Source organism: Heterocephalus glaber, unplaced genomic scaffold (assembly GCF_053883595.1).
Source record: "Heterocephalus glaber isolate CG9 unplaced genomic scaffold, H.glaber_assembly_v1.0 deba00001523, whole genome shotgun sequence".
In the NCBI taxonomy this organism is placed as follows: Eukaryota; Metazoa; Chordata; class Mammalia; order Rodentia; family Bathyergidae; genus Heterocephalus; species Heterocephalus glaber.
The window spans coordinates 12,568,944-12,591,154 of record NW_028258327.1 but is presented as its reverse complement, the minus strand read 5'-3'; the positions used below and the strand labels follow the sequence as shown (position 1 = coordinate 12,591,154).

General features: G+C 33.3%; 1 pseudogene; it reads right to left on the bottom strand.

The window, feature by feature from the left end:
- Positions 1-19,430: 19,430 nt before the first annotated feature.
- On the bottom strand, positions 19,431-21,741 carry LOC101703687 (receptor-type tyrosine-protein phosphatase alpha pseudogene; annotated as a pseudogene).
- Positions 21,742-22,211: the final 470 nt, after the last annotated feature.

Here is a 22,211-nt window from a genome sequence, read left to right as displayed (position 1 = left end):
CTTTACAATTAAGCAGCTTTTAGTTTTCTTGATTGCTTTTCTAGCTCAGTTTATTATTTTATGGATTGTTTTATCTTTATTACTACTTATTTCCATTTGATTTGAAATTATTGAATATTTTTTATGGTATCCTAAAATCGATAGTTAAAGAAATGATTTGAGACCTCACATTTTTCTATTAGCAATTGATACCATATATATATATTTTTTTTTTGATGATACTATATATTTTTGTTTAACATTATTTTAGCTATGTTCCTCAAAGTTTGATATATTTTGATTTTCACTCAATTCAAACTATTTGTAATATATTTTAGTCTTTATATGTTCCTCATATTTAGATGTAGATTATGTGATTTTTTTTACTTATTTTTGTTTTGTTGAAACAGGGTCTCACTTTGTAGCCCAGTCTGGTCTCAAACTCATGGAGAACCTCCTGCCTCAGCCTTGAGTGCTGTGATAACCGATATGTGCCACTATGCCTGGCTTATGTGATTTTTAAACATCCTCAAACTCCAGAAAGAATGATTCCTATCAAGAAATCAACTAACAACAAATGCTGGTGAGGCTATGGGAAAAAAAGGTATCCTTTTCCTCTGTTGGTGGGAGTGTAGACTGCTGCAGCCACCATGGAAACCAGTATGGAGATTCCTCAAAAAACTAAAACTAAAGGTTCCATTTGACCAGGTATTCCCCTTCTTGGTATCTTTCCAAAAGATTTAAAAGCATACAATACATGTACACCCATATTTATAGCAATAGAATTTGAAATAGCGAAATTTAGGAAACAGCCCAAATGCCCATCAAGTGGTAATTGAGGTGTTTTTTTGTAATGGAGTACTACTCACCCATAAAGAATGATAAATTAGAGATGTTTATAGCTAAATGGATGCATCTTTGGACCATACTCTCTTTTTTTTATTTTTAATTCTTGTATTGGCACATTTTAGGTATACAATACTTTTACATTTATCATTGGGTGCTTGTACTTGTATATGATGTATCTTAGTTCTTATTTTTCCCCCATTGCCTGTGCACCCTTCACCTGCTCCAACCTTCCCTATTTTCATAGATTTTTCTTTCCATTTTTCTTTTCTCATAATTTTTCCTTTCCCTTCTTCCCTTTCTCATTTCCCTCCCACCACCTCTACACCTTTAAACCTTTTCCTATTTCAAATTATGAATTATTCATTTAAATCATTTTAATCCTTATTTACACTTTCAGTTTCTTACACTAGAGAAACTATTCAGTATTTACACATCTGTGTCCTATTTATTTCACTTAAGAGTATGGCCTCAATATGCATTCATTTAGCTATAAATGTTTCTAGTTTCTCATTCTTTATGGCTGAGTAGTACTCCATTTTATAAAAAAAAAACTACATCTTTTTTATCCAATTTCCAGTTGATGGGCACTTGGGCTGTTTCCAACCTTTAGCTATTAAAAACTGTACCTCTATAAACATGGGTGCACCTATACGACTGTGATATGATTCTTTTAATTCTTTGGGGAAGATTCCCAGTAGGGGAATAGCTGGGTCAAATGGAACCTCTAGTCCTAGTTCTCTGAGGTATCTCCATACTGATTTCCACAATAGTTGCACCAGCCTGCACTCCCACCAACAATGGAGAGGGGTTCCTTTCTCCCTACACCCCACAAGAATTTGTTATTGGTTGATTTCTTAATGGCAGCTCTTCTTTGTGGGGTGAGGTAGAATCTCAGTGTTGTTTTAAGCTGCATCTCTCGAACGACCAGTGATGTTGAACATTTTTTCATATATTTATTTGGTGCTTTTACTTCTTTGTCTGTTCATTTTTGGATGCCCATTTTTGAATTGGGTCTTTGAATTTGGGGGGTCTGATTTTTAAAAATTCTTTATATATTCTCAATAGTAGACCTTTGTCTGAGGAACAGCTGGTAAAAATTTCTTACCACATTGTAGGTTGTCTCTTAGCTCTATTAGTGGTTTCTCTTGCAGTGCAGAAGCTTTTCAATAAGATCCCAGTTGTTGATTCTTTGTTCTAGTTCCCGTGCTACTGAGGTTTTGTTCATAAAGTCTTCTTCTATGCCAATGTCATTAAGAGTTCTACCTAACTTATACTCCAACAAGTTTAGTGTTTCTGTCTTAATATTTAGATCTTTAATCCACTTTGATCTTAGTTTAGTGCATGGTGATAGATATGGGTCTAGTTTTAATCTTTGGCAGGTTGAAATCCAGTTTTTCCAACAACATTTATTAAATAGACTATCTTTCCTCCAATGAGGGTGGTTGGCTACTTTGTCAAAGATGAGGTGGCTGAGTATGTCTGAAGTTCTTTCTGCATCTTCTAATCTATTCCACTGATCCTCCAGTCTGTTTCTTTGTCAGTACCATGCTGTTTTTATCACAGTAGCTTTATAGTATAGTTTCAAGTTGGGGATTGTAATACCCCCAGCCATGTCTCTGTGGTCTAGAATTGCTTTTGCTTTTCTAGGTCTCTTCTGATTCCAAATGAATTTTTGGATTGTTTTCTCTAGTTCTGTGAAGTATATTTGTTGGAATTTCAATTGGCATTGTGTTAAATCTACACAGTAGTTTTGGAAGTATGGCTATTTTCTCTATATTGGTTCTTCCTACCCAGGAAAAAAGGGATATATTTCCATTTTCTTATATCTTCTTCAACCTCATTTATCAGAGTGCTGTAGTTTTCAGTGTAGAGGTCTTTTGCTTCCTTTGTTAGGTTGATTCCTAGATATTTCATTTTTTTGGATGCTATTGTAAAAGGAATTGTTTCCCTGATTTCTCTCTCAATGAGTCTGCTATTTGCATATAAGAAGGCTATTGTATTTTGAGTGTTGACCTTGTATCCAGCTACTCTACTGAATCTGTCAATTAGGTCTAGAAGACTTTTGTTTTGTTTTGTTTTTTTGGTTAGATCTAGAAGACTTTTGACCCAGTCTTTTGGGTCCTCTGTGTAAAGTATCATATCATCAGCAAATAATAACAGTTTAACTTCTTCCTTTCCTATCTTTACTCCTTTTATTTCTTTCTCTTTTCTAATTGCTATGGCTAATGTTTCCAGAACAATATTGAACAGGAGTGGTGATAGTGTGCATCCTTGTCGTGTTCCTGATTTTAGAGTGAAAGTTTTCAGTTTTTGACCATTTAGTATGATGTTGGCTGTTAGTTTTTCATATATAGCCTTAATCAGGTTGAGATAAAGCCCTTCTACTCCAATATTCTGTAACATTTTTATCATGAATGGGTGTTGGATTTTGTCAAATGCTTTTTCTGCATCTATTGAAATGATCATTTGGTTTTTGTCCTTAACTCTGTTAATATAATGTATTACATTTATTCATTTACATATGTTGAACCATCTTTTAATTATATTTTCAATTTCACTCATTGTAATTGGGGTATTTAGAATTTCTATATCTTCTTCATTTAACTTTGGCAATTCATATGTTTCAAGGAATCTGTCCATTTCTTCTTTGTTTTCCATTTTATTAGAGTACAAGTTCTCAAAGTAGGTATTGATGATTGTCTAGATTTCCGCTGGGTCTGTTGTGACTTCACCTTTTTTGTTCTTAATTGCATGGATTTGAGCATTTTCTTTCCTTTTTTTGATAAAGTTGGTTAAGGGTTTATTGATTTTATTTATTCTTTTGAAAAAACAACTCTTTTATTCATTAATTTTTGTATCATTCTCTTAGTCTCCATTGCATTGATTTCTGCTCAGATCTTTATAATTTCATTTCTTGCAAGAGCTTTGAGTTTGTTATGCTCTTTTTCTCAGAGCTTGAGTTTCTGCATTAGGTTATTTAACTGAGTTCTCTTTGTTTTCCTAATATGGGAATTCACTGCTATGAATTTCCCACATATAACTGCTTTAATTATGTCCGACAGATTCCTGTATGTTGTACTGGCACTATCATTTACTTGTAGAAATGGTCTAATTTCTTCTTTAATTTCCTCTGTGACCCATTGGTTTTTCAGGAGAGCGTTATTCAATTTCCATGTGTTTGTGGGAGTTTTGTGGTTTCTTATGTTATTGACCTCCAATTTTATTGCACTATAGTCTGATAATATACAGGGGATAACTTCAATTATTTTACATTTACTTAGTTATGTCCTATGAGCTAGCATGTGATATATTTTGGAGAATGACCCATATGCAGCTGAAAAGAATGTGTGTTCTGATTTTGTGGGGTGGGACACTAGTAAACATCTACTAAGTCCATTTGTTCAATAGCTTGGTTCAGTTCTAGAATTTCATTGGTAACTTTTTTTCCTATATGATCTGTCTATTTGTGATAGATTGTGTTGAGATGCCCGCTACAATTTTATTAGTGCCTATTTGGTTTTTTATGTCCATTAATATTTGTTTTGCATTTTTTGGAGACTTGTATTTGGTGCATATATATTTAGGATTGTCATCTCTTTCTCTTGGATTGTTCCCTTCACAAGGGTGTAGTGACCATCTTTGTCTCTCTTAATTAGTTTTGGTTTGAAACCTAATTTGTCTGCAAATAAGATTGCTACACTTGCTTCTTTTTTTTTTTTTCCTGTCTTGTGGAGAACTGTTTTCCATCCTTTTACTTTTAGTCTATGAATTTCCTTTTGAGTTAGGTGTGTTTCTTGTATAAAGCACACACTGCTGGATTTTGCTTCTTAATCCATTCTGTCAGTCTATTTCTTTAGATTGGTGAATTGAGGTCATTAACATTGATAGTTAGAGTTGATAGATAATGACTCATCTTTATCATGATGTTTTGCTGTTGTTGGCACTTTCATTTCTTATTTTCCCCCCTTTCCCTTTAGTTTCTTACCTTCCCTGGTGGCTTCCCTCTGTTGGGCCTCATGGAGTTGTGACCTTTTTCTTTTTCTAGGATATTGCTTAAAATTGTTTGGAGTGCTGGTTTGGTGTTCATGAAATTTCTCAGGTGTTCTTTGTCGTGAAAGTATCTAATTTCCCCATTGATTTTAAATGATAATTTTGCAGGATACAATAGTCTATGCTGGAAATTATTTTCTTTTAGGGCTTGGAATACTTCATTCCAGGCTCTCCTTGATTTGAGGATTTGTGTTGAGAAATTTGCCGTGATTCTGATGGGCTCTCCTTTGTGTGTGATTTGTTTCTTTTCTCTACCTGCCTGTAGGATTTTGATCTTCTGTTGAGTTTCTGGGATCTTGACTATTATATGTCTAGGTGTAGATTTTTTTTTATCGTGGCTACGTGGAGTTCTATATGCCTCACTTTTCTTTGAGTCCAATTCTCCACCTCTGTCTAGGGAGTTTTCTACTATTACTTCTGTGAACAGTTTTGTTATGTCAACTGTACTTTCTCCTGTTTTTTCATGGACTCCTATCAGTCTTATGTTATTCTTCTTTGCATCATCTAGCAGCTGTTGGATTCATTTCTCATGGTTGAGGCCATACTCTTCAGTGAAATAAATAGGTCGCACATGTATAAATACCAAATTGTTTCACTGATGTGAAAAAGTGAAAGTGTAAATGATGACCAAAATGTATAATAGACATTGTGCAATAAGAAGAAAATATTCAAAGGTTAAGAGGAACTGGGAGAGGGCAAGGAAAGAAGGGAAAGGGAAAAATTGAGAAAAGAAGGAAAAATGGAAACAAAACTTTTATAAATAGAGAGGAATGGATGGAAGGGTTGAGGGAAGGGAAGGATAATGGGAAACAAATAAGAACAAGATATATCATGTCGAGGTACAAATTCCCAATGATGAATGAGATCATAATGTATACCTAAAATGTACTGATAAATTTAATGAATAAAAAATACAAGGATATTTCATGTTTATTTTGATTGTTTTGTGAGTTTTTTGTTTTGATTTGATTTGATTTTTTGAGACAGGGTCTTTATATATAGTTCAGGCTGACTTTGAAATCACTGTATACCCCAGGATGGCCTCAAAGTCATGGCGATCCTCCTGCTTCCATCTCTTCAGTGCTGGGATTTTAAGCATGTGCCATCAAATATGGCATGAGATTTCATGATATTGTTATTTTATATAGCCCTTTTTTCTTTTACTATTATTAAGGAGGTCACCATATATGACTTTGCTTCTTTTTACATTTGTTGAAGTTTATTTTGTGGCCCCAGTCAGGGCTTCTTTTTGTCATATATCATCCTCCCTTTGGAAAAACATTATATTTTTGTTCTCAGATATTTTGAACTAAAGTATTATGTCATTCCACAACAATACATTAGATATAATTCACCAATGTATGAAAAGGATAAACATCATAAAATATACTGAAAATGAAAGATTTGTTCAATGTTTAAAAATTGAAACAACCAAAACTAACCATACCAATAGATTTTATATATGTGTGTGCATGCATATGTAACAGTTACTGGAAATAGAATAATCTTCCTTAATATTTTAAAAATGCTTTTTCTTTACAATTCTCTTAAAGTCTTTTACCTCTTTTCTTAAATATCTCCATTGCAGAGATCATTCTACTTAATAATAAAGTCACTGAATTTCTCTTACCTCACAATTTCCCATTATCCTACTTTATTTTCTTTTTCATTTCATTTACTTCTTCTAATACATGAGAAGAAATTCTTTATTTACTTGTTTCCTTAAATTCCCCAAACATGTATAATAGCTCTGATGCAAATTAAGGACTCTCTAAAGAGGTGTTGAATAAATGAATGCATTCAGGAATAAAAAAAGAGTAGAGACAGAACAACCTGAATATATAAACAAAAACATGAATCAAACCTGTGACTATCAACAGGAGCATTAAGCAAACCATTAAGGGATTATTAAATCAAGAAAAATAAAACTACTAATGAGAGAAAAAGAACATACAGTTGAAAGACCATATACTCCAGTTCAGATCACTGGCATTTACATCTAATTTTAATGTCAACTTATACTGTGACCTTTAGAATTTCATGCAATACATATGGCCTCACATATTGCAAAATTATTTGATAATCTAAGGTCACTATTTGGCCCCTTTCTGGAAAATTATTTTACCTAGTTAACAAACATTTTGTTCATGTGACATTGGTTGTATATGGAATTTTTCCTAAAAGATTTCAAATTTCTAGGTAATTCTACTTTCTGTTTTGTACATATTTATAAAAGATTTTCCAAAAAACCAAATCAATAGTAGAGGAAACAATTTGTTTACTATGTAATGAGATAGAGTCAATTCAAGTTGAAAATGTTTCAGATATGCAATTTTTTGACTAAAATCTGACTACCAATTTTTCTTTTGGAAATGTAGCGTGCTTTGATTAGTTGAGAGAAAAGATCCCAGATAGCTCTGGCCAATCTCAATTTAAGGATGCAATGGAGCATACTATAATTGTCTACCTCTTTCATACTCCAAAAAATAAACAACAATTTGACAAAATAAAAAGAGTAGAATAAGAGGTTAATACAAAATGTTTTTTTCTGTTTTCAAATTTACTGAGACAATTATATATTGTTTTGTTTTATTTCAGCAAATACATGTATAACTTATCCCAAGAAAGAATGTATACCAGAAATAGTTATGTTCAAGAAATATGGTAATATTTTTAAAGATTAAGGATTAATGAAATCTGACCAGCCAAGATGTAATTATTTTGATATATAAAACTGTACTAAATTACTATATTTTATAATATACATTTACTTTTCTTCAAGAGTAAAATGTATCATTCTGAACATAGGCAATTTTCAGAGACCTTTGTTGTAAGCATATCCTGAGACAGGAAAGAAATGTGATTAAATAAATATGTTTTAAGAAAATTTATTGAAATATTAGTCCTAGCTAGATATCTTTTTCTACTATAAAACTATATCTACACCTATGAATTAGAATAACATTAGTTATGAAAGAATGAAGTAAATGATATTTATTTAATTTCTCCAAATTTTACATTTTGACAAATAGTGGGTAGTGCATTATTACAATGAAATTAGAGACAAAACAAAACTATTGACCAAGCCACTAAAGAGGAATTTCTTACTACCACAAAGAACAATCACTTCTTTTTCTTCAAATGTATTTCTTAAAACAAACTGCAAACCGGATTATTTGTAGGAACATTCTTGATTTTCAGTAATGCTTTAAAACTATGATTAATATGTTTAATGAAAGTCCATGAATATCTACAAATGTACTCCCCAATAGATTAATTCACTTTCTTACCACTATGTTAAAATGCATTAGTCTTTTTGTTCACGTTAAGTTCATGGAGGTAAAGATAATTGCATCCCTGCTAAGGGAGGATCCACAATGCCTAGAGCTCATTATTTTATACATTAAGTCTCACTCCATAGTAATAGAACTGATATTAAAGAGGATGTGGAATATAGTCTTCTTAGTCCCCACCAACTAACAATAAACACCTAACAATAAGCCCTAGCATGTTTTGACATATGAATGTATGTCTAAGACCCAATTTTATTTATTATTCACTTTCAGTTGCAAATGAGAAAAGTAAAAATCAGTTATTTTAAATTTCTAGTTAATCGTGTTTAAATTTTCCTTCACTACATTTTCCCATTTACATTGGAAACTGTATATTGTATTGGTAAAAAAGAGTATTTTCTCTACATTAAGAAGTTAAGTGTTAGGCATGCAAGGGAACTGTATAGTTTGTCTTCATTTAGTGTTCAGTCAAAAGGTTAAGCTGTTTTTAGGTATTTCCCAAAGCTAAAATTTCTCATAGTTTAAAGATTACTTACTAATAACACATATCGATTTGTTAATTGCCCATATGGAATTTTTAGTTGCTGTTTGAAAAAACGTATACTAAGCAATTATAAATCCAATTTTATTTTCTAAATCAAATTACAAAGAAAGAAATTTTTCTGATTTCAATTACATATTAATGAGGATTCTGATTCAAGGGAAGATAGTTTAGGCAACATCTCTGTCTCTTCCACCTGATACAACTATAAATACTGGGCATTGTGGCTAGAACACCTTTTTGAGAACTACAAAAAGTAAATGAGAGCAAGTACATTGAGAAAACATGCGAATTCAAATTTTCACCAATCTGGTACACAGTTGACCATGTTTTCCTCTACAATTGCCTGCCTGTACTCAGAGACACATTGAAACACATAGTGTGCACCAGCAGCGAACACAGATAGATCCAAATGGAGCCCTCTCCCTGATACAAGGAATATGCAAAAGAATTCCTACATGTCAGATAAATTGGTGGTACCCTGACTTTCATTTTCTTTCTTTTTTTCCCCTCCAGACAACTCTCAAATAATCCCACATCATTGGTAGTAAATAGGTGGGGCAGAAACAGCTAAAACTGGGAGAATTAGGAGGCCCTTTATCCTACCAGTAAATCTGTGATTCCTGTAGGATAGAGAAAATTTACTTTCTCCTTTTCTGCCCTTCCAAAATGTGGTCCCAGATACATTTCTGGTAGAAAGAATTGTGTGGCAGAGTGTAGAAGACAATATGCCAGAATTCTGACTGTAAGTCAGAGAATGGAGATACTTAGAAAAAGATAAGTGTAACGGAGACTCTGGATAGGAGTTAGGGCCCAGGGAGATTTAGAGCCACTCCTCATCTCACTTCCAAGGTGCATATTCTTAATTCTTAATTGACATAATACAGATTTAGAGATTTACTGCACAGGAGGTTATTGCCTAAATCTCAGACTGCTCATTAAAATTGTATGCACATAAAACATATATGAATAGCACTGTCAAGGCTTTAAGAGTAAAACTGACCTTCAAATCATATCCTAGAAAATGTACATGAAATTTGTATAATGAATCTAAACAGATGATTTGCTTGATAAAACAGAACAAACCAAAATCATGATTCCTAATAATAAAACAACATGACATATAAGTAAAACATGACATAAAAGTAAAATATTCAATATAGAATCTACTGAGTTTGCTTAGTATATGAAAAACCTGTACATTTTAGCACACAAAGAAAAAAGCACACAGACTCTGATACAAGTGTTGGAAATATCACACAATAATTTAATATACTTATTTTATAGCATAATTTACCACTCAAAGCTGATTCCTCATGAAAAAGGGAAAGAAAATTCTCTAAGCAAAAATAAAATAAATAATAAAAGCCAAAGGAAGATATCATAAATGAAAAAGACAATAATTTTAAAAAGATATCAGAATTGTGTGTGGGCTTCCTGTTTGTGAAATGTATGTATTAAAAATAAAGTTTCAGAAACTAAACAAAAGATCTCAACAGTAGAATAGGATGACAGAGAGAAGTGTCTGTGAGCTTGAAGAAGGATTAATATAAATTATGCAATATGAAGAAAGACAAATAGAAAAAGAAACATAGTTTTAGGGAATAATGGTTAACGCTAAAAGATCTAATAGAGGTTTCATTTGAGTAATAGCATTAGAAGGAAGCGCATGGAGAATATGTAACACTTGAAATTTTTCCAGATTTAGCAAAATATATATAAATTTACACATCAAGAAATATAGAAGTCTGTAAACAGGATAGGTTAAATTTATTTCAGGCCAGTCATAATCAAGCTACTAAAAGCTAAGACAAAGAAAAGCTTTGAAAGGTATTAAAGAACCTAGAATGACTTTATATAGGGGAAGAATGATTAAAATGGTTAAGAGCATCTCATTAGAAACCACAGAGAGCAGAAAAAAAGGCCTAAGACAGTTTTGACACAATAAAAGAACACATATCCAGCAAGGTGATGTTTAAGATTAAAGGTAAAATAAAGATAGCTTCAGATAAGGAAAAATAAGAAAATTCACAGCAAGAAAATGAGCTCCAAGGAAAGGTCAGATGAAATTATTAAAACAGAATAAAAATGATCCCAGACACCAGAGGAAAAGAAGAGCATTAAGAATAAAGGAAGTGAAAATAAGTTGTTAAACTCTAGTAAGTACATGGTTACATTTTATGACTATTTCCTATTTAACTTCATGAAATTATTTATGATTATGATTATTGAAATGCACACACATATGTATCTGTATATCTATTACAATTTTGAGGTAGTCAGTAAATACTCCTTATAGACATTTATGTGTTAGCAATGTTTCTATAGTACACACAAAATAAAAAATAGTAAATAAGTGAATCATGAGAATTTAATATACATATTTTATAGTTAAGAACAACAATGGCAACAAAAAAGAACAGGAAAATGCAATCATTGATTTGAGTGGATTAATAAAAATATTCAATTGATCCAAAATAAAGCAGAAAAAGAGGAAATGAAGAACAGAAATGGGGGGGGGGGATGATGGACCTAAATGAAAATATAATCATACTAAAAGCAAATATATAAACAAATTAAAAAACAAAAACTCCATTAATAAAAAAAGTAAAAAGATACAACTATACATTCTCTATAAATACTTATTTTAATTATAAAATAAAATTAAAACACTGGAAATACATAACAAAAATTGCACTGGCTATGTTAATGTTTCACTAATTAGATTTCAGAATGAGGAATAGTAGTAAAATAGAAACATTACATAACAACAAAGATGTAAATTCACCAAGAAAATAGAACAATCTTGAATATTTCTATAACAAAATTAGAGCCTAAAACTATTAAAACCAATCTTTAAAAAGTGAATGGAGAAATTACCAAAATACAAAATTGTTTTGAAGATTTCAAAACCCTTCTCAAAATAATCCATGCAAAAGTATATGTACATTGTTATTGCACAGAAGAATTCAACAACACCATCGAACAACTGGACCAAGAAGAAATTCACAAAGAGTTTTTAAATGTAAAATTCACCCTCTTTTTAAGCCTGTAAAATTAACCTTATTAAGATTATAGTTCTAGAAAATCTTTATTGTGTCAATTAATATTTATTAAATGCACACTACACATAATAATCTGTTCTCAAACTTTGAGGACATATTATGTCAGTTTTAAAAAGGTGCTTTGCATGCCACAAATGCATATTTTAAAATTTTCATCATACAATACTGAAAAAGTTTAATACATGAGATGTTTAACATGGATTAACTGTATTGCCCTGAGAAATGCTTGGGAGATTCATGCATCACACTTCTGCCAACGTATGGGTGGGTCCTGGGATTTTACTTGGGAACTGCATCTGGTACCTGAGCTCTTCCTCTGCCTTGAGCTGAGCCACCTTCCTCCATTATGCTCTGCTCCCATAATGTTTCTCCTCTGAGCCTGCCAGCCATGGACCGAAACCTTTGAAACTGAACTAAAGTAAACTTTTCCTCCTTTAACGTGCAGATGCAAGATATTTTGTCCCAGAAATGAAATGCTGTCCATAATAATAACACACTGAAAAATTATATCTAGTTGACAAATTATCTGAGTAGACATTTCTCTTAAGAATAAACACAAATCTCTGAAGAGATGAAAAATGTCCTTAGCAATAATGGAGATGCAAATTAAAATTGCAAAGAAGCATTATTTCATCCCAATTAGAATATCTATTATCAAAAAAACAACAAAAGTAATTTTTGCAGGAATGTAGAGAACATGGAACTCATCCACTACTGGTAGGAAGATAAATCAGTATGAACAACAGGAATAATAATAAGAAGATTCTTGAAAAACCTAAGATATGACCTAGATTTTGAACTCCAGGTTACATATGTTACTTGGGAACTGTGTCTGGAAAGAAAACCAGTATAGGCATTTACACTCTTTGTGCACTGCAGCACTGTGTACAATAGCCAAGGCATGAAAACAACTTAAGTGCCTATCAACTGATAAATTGATAGGGAAAATGTGGTACATATACACCGTAGAATATTATTCAGGCATAAAAAATGAAATCCTGTCATTTGTGACAACATGGATGGAACTGGAAGTCATTATGTTAGGTGACATAGCCAGGCCCAAAATGACAAGTGTTTTCAAATTCTACTTATTTGTGGAATTTAAAACTTAATCTCACAGAAATCGAAATTAGAATGGTTATTACTAGAAGCTAAGGGGTGCAATGGAGGAAGGAGAGATTCAGAGAGGGATTACAGAAGGGAAAAAATCATGATTCAGCCAGAATAAGAATTTGTAGTGTGCTATTGAACAATAAAATAACAATAGAAAAAATAATGTACAGTGTATTTCACGAAACTAGACAAATGGATTTTGAAAGTTTTCACCATAAATAAAAAATATTACAAACATTCAAATGAATATTTGAATGAATTGAAAATATTCAGATATTACACAATATATTCAAATATAAACTTGGCATAGTATTCCATCAATGTGTACAATAATTCATGTTTTATTAGTTTAAAATTAAAACATGATTAAAAACTTAAAATGAGAACATCATACAAAATAGTCATGTTTATTGTGCAACTGCTCACAAAGGCCAGTGAAGTGATAAATGGATTAAGAAAGTATTAGTATATATGCGTGTATGTATATTTGTATATGTGCATATTTATATATATATGTTGTGTATATACTTATATACACATATGTACACATACACATATGTGTGTATATATATACACACATACACATCTATACATGTATGTGTGTGAATTATTCAGCCATAAAGAAAAATGAAATTCTGTCAAATGTAGCAAGATGGATTGAATTAGAAGATATCTTATGAATCAGAATCAGACTCAGAAAGACAAAAATCACATATTCTCTGTCATATATGGAAAACAAAATGAGTCAACCTGAAACTAAGATAGTCATTATTAAAAACTGAGGAAGGTTCTGGAGCAATGGGCTTTTTGAAAAAAAAGGTTGGGTATAAACAATGTACTCTGTAAAAATGGTTGGAAATATCACTTGGAATCCCATTAATGCGTATATTTTATGTGTGTTAACAAAAATGGGGAAAAGAAAGATATTATGGGATAATTTGGAATAAAAGTAATGATCTCTAAAATTTGTATCTATATATGTTAATAGTGCTTTCTTTGAAATGTAGTTGCTACAAGTGAATATTTTTTAAGTAAGTTCTTGATTTTGTGGTAAAGAATAAAAAGTTGAATTTTACTATTTATTTTATATATTAAAATTAGTGTAAATATCATACTGATGTGTTTGTTAGATTTCTATTACTTCAACACCTTAAAGAAGTTGAAGAAAAATGAAAGGAGAGAGAGGCAAAAGGGCGGGATCCCAATATAGCTTTGAAAGGATTCCTCCATGGCTTGCTTCCTTGAACATCTGCCAAAGGTTCTACCAACTCCCAGTAACACCATCACTTGGTAACCACGCCTTTAAGCACATGGCTTTTGGGCACATTTAAGATCCAAATCATAATATTCAACCTCTGGATTACAAAGGCTCTCTGTCCATCTCATACAGCAAAATGAATTTAGGGCATCTCCAGGAGTTTGTACAGTCTTAATACTTCTAGCATTGGTCAAAAATCCAAGTTGATAGCCTTATTGGAGACACAAGACAAACCATAAACTTTAAGCCTCTGTAAACTTTAGAAAAAGTTACATGTATTGGTTAGTTTTTCCTTTGGAACAAAATATCCAATACTCACATATTATAGGAGAAGAGGTTTAATTTGTCTCATCATTCATTCCTTGGGTGACTGGCTCCAAGGCAGATATATTGAGGTTGAAGGGCACGGTGAAGAAAAGATGCTTAATTCATGGTAGCTGTGATGCAGAGCAGGGAATCAATGCCAGGAAGGAAAGGACAACAAACAAGACACATTTCCCAAGTTCCCAAAATAATCCACTAGACAGACAGGCCTAGAAGTCTGCTTGCCAAATCTCCTTGGTTTATCTCAAGGCGATCAAGTTGATATAATTAAGTTTAAAGACCACATTCCTCCGCCTGTCAACTTGACATTCAGATACATCTTAAACCACATTAAATCTCCAAATAAACATAACAACAAGTGTATAATTCTACCTATAATGTTTCAACTATCCTGTGTACAACCAAGAATGCAATAATCCCCTCCCCAAAGTGTAAACAGTTCCAACATTTCTCAAAAGACCAAAACAAAGACTCTTCTGAGAATCAAGATAAAGCCCTAGCTGTGAGCCTCAGTATAGTGTAGGTCACATAATTCCCATGTACAGTGACACAGTATAAACATACCCATTCGGAAAAGGAGGAATGGGGTACAGAAGAGAATTACACATATGTGGATGTGTTTATACAATGTATAATACATACATGTACTATACATATGGATATATACACATCCATCGTGGTAAGTGCCACTATGGATATCATGACCACAGCTGCAGACACAGCAGTCCTTCAAAGTTGTCAGTTCTTAACTCCCTTGCAGAAGGAGTGAAAGAGGTACATATGACGGAGGCAATCAAATAATTTATAATATATTTCACTTTAATAAATTCTACTCAGTATTTTGAATCAGATACAATATAGCCATTAAAACCTTAATTTGCTAATGTACAAGTGAACTTTAATAAGCTAACCAACCATTCTAATCCTAGCAATTCCTTTGAGAAATTTGTATGTAAATAAATAAAATTTAGCAAAAATTCTGGAGCTTGATATCCTCTTTTCTTCCCCCAATGGAAGAAATAAAAATAACGGCAATCCCAAAACAAATTAATAAAATTATTATTATATGTTCAAGAATGAAAAATACATTCCATTTTGCAAAAATATATTGCAATATATTATACAAAATCTTTTAAAATTTCACCAACTCATAAAAACCTATATTTACTTTTATACAGGTTGAATTGTATTAACATCTGTGAAAGAAAGTTTGAAATATAAGTACATAGAAACACATCAAAATGGACACGTGTAAAGCATTCAATATGAAAATTGGGAAAGATTTTAATCCTCTATACTTAAAATAAAATTTATTTACTGAACTTTAATTAAATTTTTAGTCACGCAACTAATTTTTGACAAAACCAGAATTATAAACCAAACATAAGTTAATTACCAGTTAATTAAGCTATTAGAAGGAAAAAAAGCAGAATATTTATATTCCGGAAATCCAAATGCATATTTTGCCTTCAGAACTTTGCGCATGAGCCAAAGTTTCCCCATTTGTAACATGAGAACACTGAGATTCCACCTCACCCCAGAAAGAATGGCTACTTTCAAGAAATCAAAGAGTAACAAATCCTGGCAGTGTTGTGGGGAAAAAGGAACCCTTCTCCACTGTTGGTGGGAGTGTAGACTGGTGCAACCACTGTGGAAATCAGCACGGAGACAGCTCAACAAACTAGGATTAGAAGTCCTATTTGATCCAGATATTCCTCTGCTTGGTATCTTCCCCCAAAATTAAAAGAATCATAGCAATATATGTCACCCATGTTTATAGCGACACAGTTGTAATAGCTAAAACTTGGAAACAGGCCAATTGTCCATCAACTGGGGACTGGATAAAGAAGACATGGTGTTTTTTTTTTGTTTTGTTTTGTTTTGTTTGTTTTTTTATAAATTGGAGTACTACTCAGCAATAAAGAATAAGAAACTAGAGGCAGTTATAGCTAAATTGATGCACTTTGAGGCCATACTCTTAAGTTAAATAAGTAGGATACACATGTGTAAATACCAAATAGTTTCTCTGGTGTGAGAAACTGAAAGTATAAATAAGGATCAAAATGTATAATAGATAATGTGAAATAGGAAGAAAAGGTCTAAAGAGGAAGGGGAATTGGAAGGGGTAGGGGAAATGAAAGAAGGGAAAGGAAAAAATATGAGAAAACGAAAAAATGGAAACAAAGTCTTTGTAAATAGGCAGGGGTGGAGGAGTTGAAGAGAGGACAGGGGAATAGGGGAAAAAATAAAAACCAATATATATTATGTAAAGGTATAATAATTAATGTCAGCATATTGTATACCTAAAATGTACCTATAAAATTAATGAATGAAAAAAATAGCATGTGTTCTTATTATTTCACTGTGTCAGCATTGTTGTAAAGCTCAAAAAAGTGATTTCCCATAGAACCATTATAAAAGCAACCACATGCTATCATTTTAATGAGATCAGAAACACAAGACTAAAAATTTAAAGCATTATATAATCATGTTTATATTTAATGTGATAAATACACATTTTATTTATAGATATGATAGAAAGAAGGCAAAATTAACAAATTCAGGAAAATTGTTTTAAATATAAGTATTTAAATTTTATTCATTTATATTTGAATTAGCTAATTAAGCTTTCTGCAAATTGGAGACATGATAAAATTTAGAAATACTTGCACTAGATTAAAATATATGAGGAATTAAAGGGCATTTTTTCATTTTCAAAAATAGAAATAGTGCATAGCTCTCTGGTCATATCTATTTGATAATTCTAAGTGGGTATTTTTATTTTAAACTATTATTTTTAGCTACTTTAATGCTCAATTAGAGTTGAATACATAATATACGATGTCAGTTTTGTCAAATCCATCCTCCAAAGATCCAGAAAGGACTTTTTAACTATAAAGTATTTGATACTGGGGTTGCATATACATGGTGCTGCGGAATATTAACTCTCATTCACTGGAACCATTTTAGATATACTGACGGGACAATATCATTTCATGATTCATTCAACTCTCAGTTGCCCTTGGAAATGGAACATAGCAGAGTCTGGATGAAGGAAATTTTCAAATAACCCACGATCTTACTGCAGTCATTAATGTTCACATCCTTAACGAACTTCTGGCCAAACTTTCCACAAAATAAGCAAAGGATAGGATAAAATTCACTTCACACCTGTTTTCTCTTCTATGAGCTGTGAGATGGAGATGATAATGTCCAAGGCGAATGATGGAAATTTTGGAATCCTTATGAAATAGAAAATTAGAAAAACTAGTCACCCCTATTGTATAAGAAAGTGAGAATATTTCATTTTACATCACTGTTATGCTGTTTTACTTTGCTCAAATATGATTTCAAATTTTTTATCATATGCACCATATAAATGATAACCCATCAAAGGATAATTTAGAAAATACCACAGGCAACACTAAGAATGAAAATATTTTTCACATTAGCCCAAATAAAAATATGCTAGTCAATTCATTAAATAGCACACAATAAATTTTCTGATCTGTTGAAGATATTCAGATTACTTCTTATTTTTTGCTCCAGGAAAATGTGTTATTTTCACCTATGCATGAAGTATTTGCTGAATATTCTGTGAGAGTCAAGATATTTAAGATAAAATGCCTCCTCTCAAGAAGCGTATGAAACAGTGGAAATACACATATTTCCAAAGAAGTTATAGAAGCATGTTCTCTAACCAAATAAAGAAGCATGAGAAAACAGAAAATATTACTTATACATATTTATACTATGAAGGGCTTAGAAAAGCTAGACAGAAGTTAATATTTTACCTGAGTTTAGATGTATAAATATGATTTGTAAAGGAGGATATGAAACATAAAGTCCATTCAAAACAAGAATGTACAGAGACAGGCAGTTTGAAATGTCATGGTGTGTCTAGATGATATCCAGCAGTCAAATGCTACTGTCAACTTTTAATCTTAAAACATGGAGACTGACCTAGGTCAGTGATTTTTACATCTATTTCATATTCTAAAATGTGGATTTTTAAACCCTTCCAGATAGGCTTCATAATGATTAAAAATGGGAGTTTGTTTTCTACTATATTAATCCACTTTACAAATAGTCATTAAATATGCCTCATTCTTCCCTATATCATGGTATTGCACCATAACCAGTCTTCCATTTTTCAACTACCTATGTTGCCTGTACTAACTTTCTAATGCTGTTATAACAAAGTGCCATAAACTTAGAAGTTAAAAGCAAAAAATATTTATTCTATCACAACTCTGGAGGCCAGAATTATTAAATTACATTTTCCACAGGATCATGCTATCTGAGAAAGCTTTAGGGAAGAAATCTTTTGTTTTCCAAATCATGGTAGTTACCAGCAATTCTTGACATCTCTTGGTTGATAGATGCATCACTCCAATCTCTGCCTCTAACTTTCACTCTGTATTATGGCTGTGTTCAAAGTTTCCTCTTCCTGTTAGGACATAGGTCATTATATTAGGGAATGTGTTATATTATGTTCATTACATTTACAAAGACCCTATTTCCAAATAGCATCACATTCACAAGTGCTGGATGGTCAAGATTCTCAATACACTTTTCTACTTCAGTCTAATTTTTTCATTTAAATAATACATACATTGTGTGTGTGTACTCCACATTTTATATTTTAAATTTATTTTTAAGTGATATATAAAAGTATACATATTTGTGCGTCAAATGTGTGGTATTTCTTTCTTTTCAGACTGAAGATTTCATGATATCAACCCAAACATCACACTACTTAATTGCCCAATAAAACACTAGAAAAAGGACTATCAGTGCTAACTTGTTTACATATAAAAATCACATAATATGTAACAGAAGTCTATGTACAAATGTCTAAAACAGTTATATGATACGTACACAATTTTGGGAATATTAACAAAATAGATTACAAAATATGAAAGGCAATTCTCCTGTCCGTGGGGTCTCATCACCTGTTACTTGAAGTTGGCACAGTCTGAGAACACGTCAATGTACCCCTGCACTACCTTGTAGCAGAACTCAAACTGTTCTGGTGTCTGAACTGTGTGTGGCTTCTACATCTGCTGATGCTCGACAGTCTGGAAGACATTCAAAGTTGCCTGTGCCTTCACACACTCCATGATGGTTCATCTTGGCCGAGTGTTGCAGTGAACTGTGATGCAGTGGTTCCCTGACTGCTGCTGCTGATTCTCCACAGCTGTGATGATTCAGACCAGCCATGGATATGGAACTGTAGGTTCTGGTTCTGCTAGCTCTTGTTCTTCCTAGTGTTAATGACAAGGAGGTCTCTGAGAGTGTAACTTTCATAGTCTTCCTTTCTTCAGCTCCAAAATGATGTCACCATAGGACACAAGACTATCAGATAACCCTTACTGGGCACACTTCTCCTGTCCTCTCCCCTCCAGTACCATTACTATCACAAGGGAACAGGACTTCTACTCTCCCAATATTCAACAAAAGTCTGCAATTGTGTGGAAGAGGGCCCCAGTTGACGATGTAGAAGTTGTTGTGTCAGTAGCTATCAGTGAAGGATGGATTCCCATAGTCTGTGTTCTCCCTGCCTCACTTAACTGGAGAGATCACTCTGTTGAGTTCATATGGAATTATCTTCATGTTTGTTGGAAGGTTTCCAGACTGCACCTTGTCATTCTGGATTTTGACTGACATTACATTCTTAAATTCCTCCTCTAATCAATCCATTGTTTCTGGCCCCTGAGATTTTGTTGTTAATTTTATCTAGGTGGTTTCTGGAAAGCTCCCTTTCAGTTCTGTATCCCTATAGAGGTAACACTCTAGGAAGGCTTGTTATATGAAGATATATTACAAGTCTATTTGCATCATCTGGGAGTGCTGGGCATACATGTCCCCTTTCCATTCTGTATGCACCAGGTCCAGGATAGTGTGGGTGACAGTGAAGGTACCTGTGCCCTCCACACCTGTGCTATAATGGATCATGGTGGCCTCTGCTTCCTGAAGAATACAGGCCTTCACCTTTTTGAGACACTAAAGCATAGAATTTGGGTTGAAAGGAACCCCAAAGTCTGACCATCTGGTAAAGTGGAACTGAGGAATGAAGTGCTGAGCTTTTCTGTTGGTGATGTTGCCCACCTACTTAGTAAAAACTTTTGTACCATGTAGTCCAGCAGGACAATAACATTCTCTGTGGACACCAGATTTTCCCATAGGTCCAGGAGCCTTGGTTTGGTCAGTACTGGAAGAAACTACCCTCTTTTCTCTTCTGCAGATTGATTGGTCACCATGATGATAGTGGATGGATTTTGTTCTCTGATCATGCTCCAGAAATCATTCACTGTTTCTTCTTTTGGTCTTATGAAACAATAAATTTGTCCTTTTCTTGGTAGCCATTGATAAACAAAGCATTGATTAAATCAGAACCTGGAATACTTTCAACAAGTGTCAGGTGTACTCTAGAGTGGTCACAAGACAAGATGTTTATGTGTCAATTTTCTTCATTTTCTTCCTTTGAGACAGACTCACAGGTTGCCTGGATAGCACTGGTGAGACCATTGAATTCTTCTCTGAAGAGCTGATTAGCTTCAGCCAATCTCCTGTTCATCTCCTCCTCCAGCTTTTCAACAGGCAGCCATATGTATATGTACTTTGTTGATACTTGGAGATCTAGCCAGAAGTGCCAGTGCCACGGTGTGAGGCTCCACATCCTTGGTGCGACCATTTAATAAGTGGAAAGAATTGGAATGCCTCCCGGCATGCTTGTATTTTTAAACCTTAACATGTACAAAACAATGATAATAAAAATGATCACTAGCACAGAGGACAAGATTACTATCACTGCAATAACTGAAGTCTCATCTCTTCTGTCATTCAAGTCAGAATTACATGAAAGAGTGAAGTTTCTTGGAGTGGTTGATGCAGTGTGAGAAATTCCCTCCCAGGGTTGTGTTCTGACACCTGTGGACTGGGTGTCTGGGAGCTACTTCACGTTTGGTGAAAGGGTAGAGCCTACAGAATTGGTGTCTACTGTTCCCATGGTCCCACTGTCCAAGTATGAGTAATTGACAATGGATAGATAGATGGGTTCCAGCTTTGGATTTTGGTCAAATATTGGTGCCACAGAAAGAAAGGTTACTGAAGAGGTTGGATTTGAAATTTTATTCTCTTCTTTAGTAAGTTCTGTTTTTGATATTTTAACTCATCCTAAGGGAGGTGAAACTGATACTGTTTGGGGTACTAGCATGCATATATCAGTCTACTGGTAAGGGGAACAAGATTGAACCAAGAATTCATCCTGCCTTTAGTTATTTGAACTGCATCATCTCTCACCACTCACTGGGATACCATAAATGCTTCTGTTTTTTTTCAGTTGTGCCACCATGACCACCTGGGGGGACTGTCCACTGGGGACTCATACTGAAACTCATACTGAAACTCCATCTGGGCTCTGCTGCATTGTCCTGGCCTCCACACCACTTGTAGTCAGACTGCCCCCCCCCCCAAGCTCAGAACCCCAGAGCTGCTGTGTTGGCCTCAACTCCATGACAAGGGGAAGCAGCTGAAGCAGTGATTCGGCAGATGGTAATGATGAAAGGGGTGGTCCAGGAACCAAGCTCACCATGTAATAGTTCCATACATGGATATATGGTATCTTTAACTTAAATTCAACAAAACTATCTCCTCAAATATTTACAATTTCTCCCTGGTGGAAACATTCAAATTCTTCTATCACAGTCTTTTGAAATATGCAGTACATTAGTACT